The following is a 7,489-nucleotide window of genomic DNA, read 5'->3' as shown; positions in this document are numbered from 1 at the left end:
TCGTCGAAGAAGATTAGGGAGGAGAGGTCCCACCAGCTAAAATCAGGGGTTTGGTTGGAGAGAGGGAAGTCCGTAAAACTAGTCTGTACTAGAATTCTGTAAGCGTAGCATTTTCCCCCAAACAACCACACTAACTTAACTAGTGGGAGTGTTACTTCCTCTGTCCAGATGCATGGTGACCAAGGCAGAGGGGAAACCAAGAGAATTGAATGTTTATTTGCTAATTAATAGCATTGTATGCAATGAATTGACCAGTACATGTTGTGTTTGATAGTCTCAAGTCATTGAAAGTATACACGCCCCACATCTCTTATTGATTGATTATTTTATTTATGTTAACAAACAAAAAACAAGATGAGATTAATGCATCACGCTCATGCCTTGGAATCATTTAATTTTTGTATGGTGACTTACATATCTAAACGGAGGGAGTAACATAGGGGGTGTTTGTTTCCAGGGACTTTTTTGTGTAGGAACTAGAAAAAGTCCCTCCTAGAGACTTTTTTACCAAATGAGAGGGACTTTTTAGGGACTAAACTAGGCATTTGGGATTAAATGAAGAAGACTCTCAAAGAGAGTCTTTTGGGGACTTTTTAGGACTTTTCCAACAATGCCCCTCCATGTATCTATTGGCCCGCCATCCCATGGTATTGTTTGATGGTTATTTTTTTATATACTAGGGAGAACATGGTCATTTAATAACCTCTAGGAAGGGACTAGGGACTTTTTAGTCTCTAGAAACAAACAAGGAGGGACTTTTTAGGAACTAATGACTTTTTAGTTGGGACTAGAAAAGGTGACTAGAGAATCAAACACCACCTATGATTGAGAATTTGACGAGGCAGATGTAGTAAGTGGAGCACTGTATCATCATCGTCATCGGAAAACAACTCTTCTTTAACACGTCCACGGACGAACATGCAGGGCCGTGCGCCTTCTTCCGTTTCTTCTCCGTGTCTACCATGCATTCGTGCATATACAGATCGACCGAGGCTGACACGCGGGGCCCCGTCACCTGGCGGCCCACGCCACAGCGACACGAAATGGGCCCCGTCGCGTTGCGTGCTCAAAATAAGTTCGCTTGGTCAGTCAGTCAGGCGGTCCACGGCCATGGAAGGCAAAGAGGGATTCTGATTCCTCGCTTGCCATAATAAATACGAGGGGGAGGGAGTGAGGGTTTTCTGAAAGTGGTGTGCGTGAGAAGCCAGCCAGTGGAGGAACCAGCGAGGGTTTTCATCTCCCGCTCCGCTCCGCTCCAGCCCAGGAGGTGCAGATCCGCCGAGCAAGCCGTCATTGCCGCCGGTGACCCGTCCCAGAGGCCAAGGTGACGACGAGCTCTCCTCCTCTCCATCGCCTAGCCAGCCACGCACCCTCGCTGCATTTTCTTCTTGGAGTGATTTCTCTCTTTCTCGTCTCTGCGTGAATCTGTTTCTGTGCTAGTTTCCGATAGTGTTGATTTCTCTCCGGCCGTTTTCTTGCCGATCGAGGATAGATAGATCCATGGCGCTGGCGCCCTAGTCGCCAGCTAGGTCGGTGGTTTTCAGGGTTTTCCTGCAGCGGTTTACATTCATCTTCTCGATGGTCCGCATTTTCGCTTTTTTTTTTAACTTTGTGATGAGTGAAGAGTGAGTCACTCATGATGCTTGCTTGCTGGTTTCGCCTGTGCACGAGGGTTTTCAGGTTGGTCCGGCCATGTGTTTCCCCCCCTATTTTTGGGTGCAGAAAGTAGGGTGATGTTTTTTTTCTTTTTTTTGAGGGAAGTATGGTGGTGTTTTTGGGATGCGGTCGATCCGGAACAGCGACACGTTATTAATTATATTTTCTACGCAAACTACTACGAAGGGACTTCCTCTCATTTCCTCCCCTAACCCTAGACGGCACCGAATGCTGTGAACTTGTGGTTTCGTAACAATGGAACTGGGGGGAAACCACCCCTATTGCATAAAAAAAGTTATGCTGATGTTGTACCAATTGATTGTTTCACTGGTTCTTAGATTCCAGATTATATTACTTGTCCGCATTTTTTTCTTTGCTCGGTCTGAATCACCTCCTGGAGTTGGGAATACAACCCCTAACTTCATTTCTCCTTTCTTTGTGGGAAACATACCATGTATCTATCATCAGAAGATATCTTCATGTTACATAAGTTGCATCCTTTTTATCAATTTGCTTCATATATTTAGGGAACTAATTAATCGTGGAGCAGTGCACACAATGTCTGGTTAATTCCCTGCCCAACTAAGAGTACATCCTTGCTGAGCGAATTTCCTTGCTGTGTGTTTTCCTTGCAGATAGATGGAGTCGCAGACTCAGAGCAGCAAGGGCGATTCCAGCAAGTCACCAATGCCGCACGGTGGCGAGGGCGACGAACCCAGCAAGGGAGATTCCAGCAAGTCACCAATGCCACATGGTGGCGAGGGCGATGAACCCAGCAAGGGTGATTCCAGCAAGTCACCAATGCCGCACGGTGGCAAGGGCAATGAACCCAGCAAGGCGCCGCCCACGCCTCAGATGCTTCCCATCACAAGGCCACCCAAGCCCAGCACAAGGGGGCGGCGCATAACGCTGCTCACCAACCACTTCAAAGCCTCCTGGAAGCCAGCGCATGACTTCTTTTACCACTATCACGTACAGCAATCCCTCATCCTAAACTAGTCCATCCATCACCATTCCATTTCTTCAACTTGATTTCCATGGTCACCTGCCAACACTGGTTTCGAATTTTCCATCCACAGGTAGATCTCAAGTACGGCGACGGTCAACCCGCTGCTGGGGAACGCGTGGGGAGGAAAGTGATGAGGCAGCTATACGAGACCTACGCCTCTGACCTCGCAGGCAAGCAATTCGCCTACGATGGCGAGACGGGCCTCTACACCGCCGGGCCTCTTCCTTTTACCACCAATGTGTTTGATGTTGCCGTGGTCGATGCCTCATCCAGAAGGTAAAACATTCATCTGCTCCATCACCCGTTCCAGCTGTGATCTATTCTTGAGCTCACCTCCTGTTGATTGTGGGAATCGTCTTGACAATCAACCTGCAGGATCGCAGCAACGAGCGGGGGCCCCGGAGGAGATGGCAGCCCGGGACGAAGTGACACGAAGAGAGTGAAAATGGCAGTAGACCCCAAAATTTTCAAGGTGGAGATAACCTTCGCGGCAAAGGTTCCGATGAATTCCTCGCAGGATGCTCTTCGGGTTCTCGACATCATTCTGCGGCAGCACTCTGCAAAACAGTATGTTCTTAAGTTTATGTAGCACAACCTGTTCGATCTATTTATCAAATGTTGCAAACTCTATGATGGCTCTCTGTTAGGTTCTTATTATAAGAGCATCTCCAACAGCCGAGGTAAAAAATGTGCGCGCGGTAAACCGAATCTTTTGGACGCGCGGGACGTTTCGGCGCGCTCCAGCGGTGGCGGGAAAATCGCGCGCGGGGGAACGGTTTGCGCGCGTGGGGGAAAAGGCGGCAGGTCGCGCGCTTTTTTTGCCACACCGCTTCCGGCGCGCCTATAAAATACGGCGCGCGCCACACGCCTATTGCACACGCTTCTCTTCCTCTTCCGTTGCCACACGCCCCTCCACTGCTTCCGCTGCCACCCGCGCCACCGCTCCAGCGCCCCGCCACCATGCCGCCGCGCCGCCGAGGAGTGTCGGGCTACCGCGGCGTCCGCCAGCGCCCCAACGGCGGGTTCTACTCGGAGATACGGTCCGGCCAACTCCGGCTCGGCCTCGGCACCTTCGACACGGCGCACGAGGCCGCCCGCACGTACAACGCGGCGGCGTGGCGCCTAGGCAGGCCGCGCCAGCAGATGAACTTCCACGATGTCCACACGTTGCAGCAGGCGCTGGACGTCGCCCCGCCGCCTCGTCTTCGCACGGCACAAGACCGTGCGGAGCACGCTGAGCGGCAGAACCGCCTCCTCGTCGCCCATGAGGACGAGCGGGTCATGGCGGAGTGGCGCCAACAACACCCGGAGGACGTATCCTACGAGCAAGCCTACTGGGCAAGGCGCCGCGCTGAGCGGTTGGACAGGCGTCGGCGGAAGGCCCTGGCGCTATCCCAGTGCGATGTAATTGAGAATGGTGGTGAGACGATCTTTACATCTAATGATGATCGTTGGGAAGACATGTGGCTCGATACCTCGGATCAGACCAGCGAGGATGGCGACGATGACGACGATGACGATGACTGGGAGTAGGCTGTAGCTGCACTAGTAGTTTTTATCTATGTCTTTGTACTATCTAAATAATTTTTATCTATCTATGTTATGGAACTATGTAAAATATTTGTGTATCGTTTTTTCTATCTATGAATTTTATTAAAAAAAATGTACGCATTGTTTAGCGCGCGCTGCATTTTAGCGCGGCCGCTGGAGCTACATGCGGGCGTTCAATTTTGACGCGACTGCTGGAGCCACCGCTGCCGGCCGCGCCAAACCAGAAGAACGGCGTGCGGCAAATGACTTTTTTGCGCGCGGCGCGTTGCGCGGCTGTTGGAGATGCTCTAGCAAACAATTCCATGTTCTTATACTCACTCGGCTTTCTTGCTGGCTGCAGGAATTGCCTTTTAGTCCGACAGTCTTTTTTCCATAAAGATTCCCGTTATGTGGAGTTGGGTGGCGGTGTTCGCGGTTGTCAGGGTTTTTATTCTAGCTTTCGACCCACTCAAAGTGGGCTCTCGCTCAATGTTGGTATGTTTATAATCTCGAGGCCTAATTTGCATGAGCTTCCTGGAAAAAAGTTTGTTACAAGATTGAAGGTGGCATATTTGCACGTGTGATTGATTATTGAATTTTTTGCAGATTTAACCACCACGATGGTAGTGAGACCCGGGCCTGTGATTGACTTTCTACTCTTCAACCAGGATGTGAAGGACACTTCCAGAATTGACTGGCGCAAAGTATGTTACAACCTAGTAATTTCTTAGTAGATGTTCAGTCCTTCAAGAATCCATCACTAGACTTAACATGTTTACCTGCTCTAACCTTGGTCACCCTTGACATGATTTTAGGCCAAACGGGCACTGAACAAATTAAGGATCGAGACCATTCACACGAAGATGGAATTTAGTATTGCTGGATTGTCCGAAAAGAATTGCAATGAGCTGACGTAAGATGTTATTACTCTTGAATTGTTATATGCAAGTTCAGGGCATACGCCTCACGTCCTCTTGTTTCAATAAATTCATTCTTGTTCTAGTTTCCCACAAAAGCAAAAGGATGGCAACACTGTGGATGTAACTGTTTATGATCACTTCATGAATCGTTGGTCTATGAAGATGGAAAAGTCTGCTAATTTGCCCTGTCTAATTGCGGGTAAGCCAGAGCGCCCAACATACCTCCCGCTGGAGGTCCGTCCCTCTCTTCCTGTTCTCGTTTTGAGTCATTCTTTTGGTGCAAAGTTTCTTGTGTTTTTGGTGCTAATTTCATGTTTGCAACCAGGTTTGCGTTCTAGTGCCATTACAAAGGTATAAAAAGTCTCTGTCGACGTTGCAAAGGTCAAAGCTGGTGGAGGGATCCAGGCAGAGGCCGGACCAAAGGATGTTGAGCTTGTCTGGTGTATGTTACTCTGATACCCTGAATTCAGCTATACTGCAGGAGATATGTTCACAGGGTCTAAAAATATCAAAAAATACAATAAATCTCAATTTTATTTACCCAGGTGTTGCGTGCCAATAATTACAATTCCGATCCAGTGCTGAGGGAATGCGGCATTGTGATGGATCCAGAGTTTACTCAAGTCGAGGGTAGAGTCCTTCAGGCACCACAGGTTAGGAGAGCCATACTGCTCTTTTCATTGGATGTATGTCTTTGAACGCCTACTATGCAGGCCCTTTGCTGCTTGCATCTAATTAAATATCGTAATGTGCAGTTAAACTCTGCAGATGGTAGAGAACTTCATACACCTAATGGGAGGTGGAACTTCAATAATGACGTGAGCACCTGAACATACCTCTTGATTGAACTCTACACATGCGCACTGTAAACTCTTTATTGTTGCGTATTATTATCGATGTGGTAACATTCCCAGTTCTGCTCTCCAGAGGTTCATTCAACCCATAAAAGTGAAGATGTGGGGAGTTGTTAATTTTTCTGCACGATGTAATGTTGAAGATCTTGCCAGGCGCCTTATCCAGTCTGGTGCCAAGAAGGGAATTGTGAGTTAACTTTTTTTGCCTAATCTTGGGCTTTTTCAAAAAATTCTGGTATTGATCAACCAGTTCTATTTGCAGGAAATGGCCGAATGTGGCGTTATTGAGGAGAGGCACAAAATGAGACGAGAGCCTCCTACAAAAAGGGTGGAGGCTATGTTTCAGCAGATTAAAGCAAAGTTAACATGAAAACCAGACTTTCTCTTTCTCCTGTGCGTTCTTCCTGAGAAGAACAGTGACATCTACGGTTTGCTCTGCTACCTCAGCTTTGCAAATAAGCTTTATTATGTCTTAATTTATTATCCAAACCTCAATTTTTCTTATCAGGACCGTGGAAGCGCGAATGCCTTGTGGAGCATGGTATCTTTACGCAATGCTTGGTTCCTCCTCCCAATATCAAAGATCAGTACCTCACAAATGTGCTGCTAAAGATAAATGCCAAGGTTTGCAGTGTGATCTATATTTGCATCTTCAATGTACCACACAATTTAGATTTGTTAGCTGAAAAACTGAATGCTTTGCTTTTGTTTTGTTTCGTTTTTGCCAATCCAGCTGGGCGGGTTGAATTCATTGCTAAAAAAGGAAACAACCCGTGCTATTCCTCACGTGTCGAAGGTACCAACCATCATCTTTGGTATGGATGTTTCCCATGGTTCACCAGGACGAAACGTGCCATCGGTTGCTGCAGTAAGTTTTGCTTATGTTTACAGTTTCCTACAGTAATAAAGTCAGGTTTCAGCTGATGGTCCTGGAGAGATTTTCCAACCGACAATTCGCTTACTCACCCAGGTGTTTTTTGGCTTTTACCTAGGTGGTTAGTTCATTGAAGTGGCCAATCATGTCAAAGTACAGAGCTTCTGTGTGCACTCAGTCACCCAGGCTGGAAATGATTGATACCTTGTTTAAGCCAGTTGGAGACGATGATCATGGCCTCATTAAGTGAGTTTCTTATGCTTGGATTTATAGAAGTGCAATTTAAACAATTGTAATAGCAATGCTTCCTAATTATACATATGCTTTTGTTTTGTTGCTCACTGGGACAATAACAATTTCAGGGATTCACTAGTTGACTTCCTCAGAAACAACGATGGTCAGAGGCCGGAACAAATTATCATTTTCAGGTCAGTAGTCCTCTCTGCTGATGAGATGGAAGTGTTACCTTGCCTCCGATCTTCGCTGCATCCTTTTGATATTTCAATGCTTGCGAACTCGTTTCAGGTACCAGAGGAGCACCACAGCAATCTCAGTAGGTAGCATGATTTCCCATTACTTGATTCCGCAACATGTATCAGAAAGGCATGGCTGATCATCTGATTTTCCCTCTTAGTTGCTCCCATCT

General features: G+C 47.5%; 1 pseudogene; it reads left to right on the top strand.

The window, feature by feature from the left end:
* The first annotated feature begins 2,295 nt into the window (after window positions 1-2,295).
* Window positions 2,296-7,456, top strand: LOC123153689 (protein argonaute 4B-like; annotated as a pseudogene).
* The last annotated feature ends 33 nt before the right edge of the window (window positions 7,457-7,489 follow it).

This window comes from Triticum aestivum, chromosome 7A (assembly GCF_018294505.1).
Source record: "Triticum aestivum cultivar Chinese Spring chromosome 7A, IWGSC CS RefSeq v2.1, whole genome shotgun sequence".
NCBI classification, from domain to species: domain Eukaryota; kingdom Viridiplantae; phylum Streptophyta; class Magnoliopsida; order Poales; family Poaceae; genus Triticum; species Triticum aestivum.
This window is presented reverse-complemented; position numbering and strand designations above follow the sequence as displayed.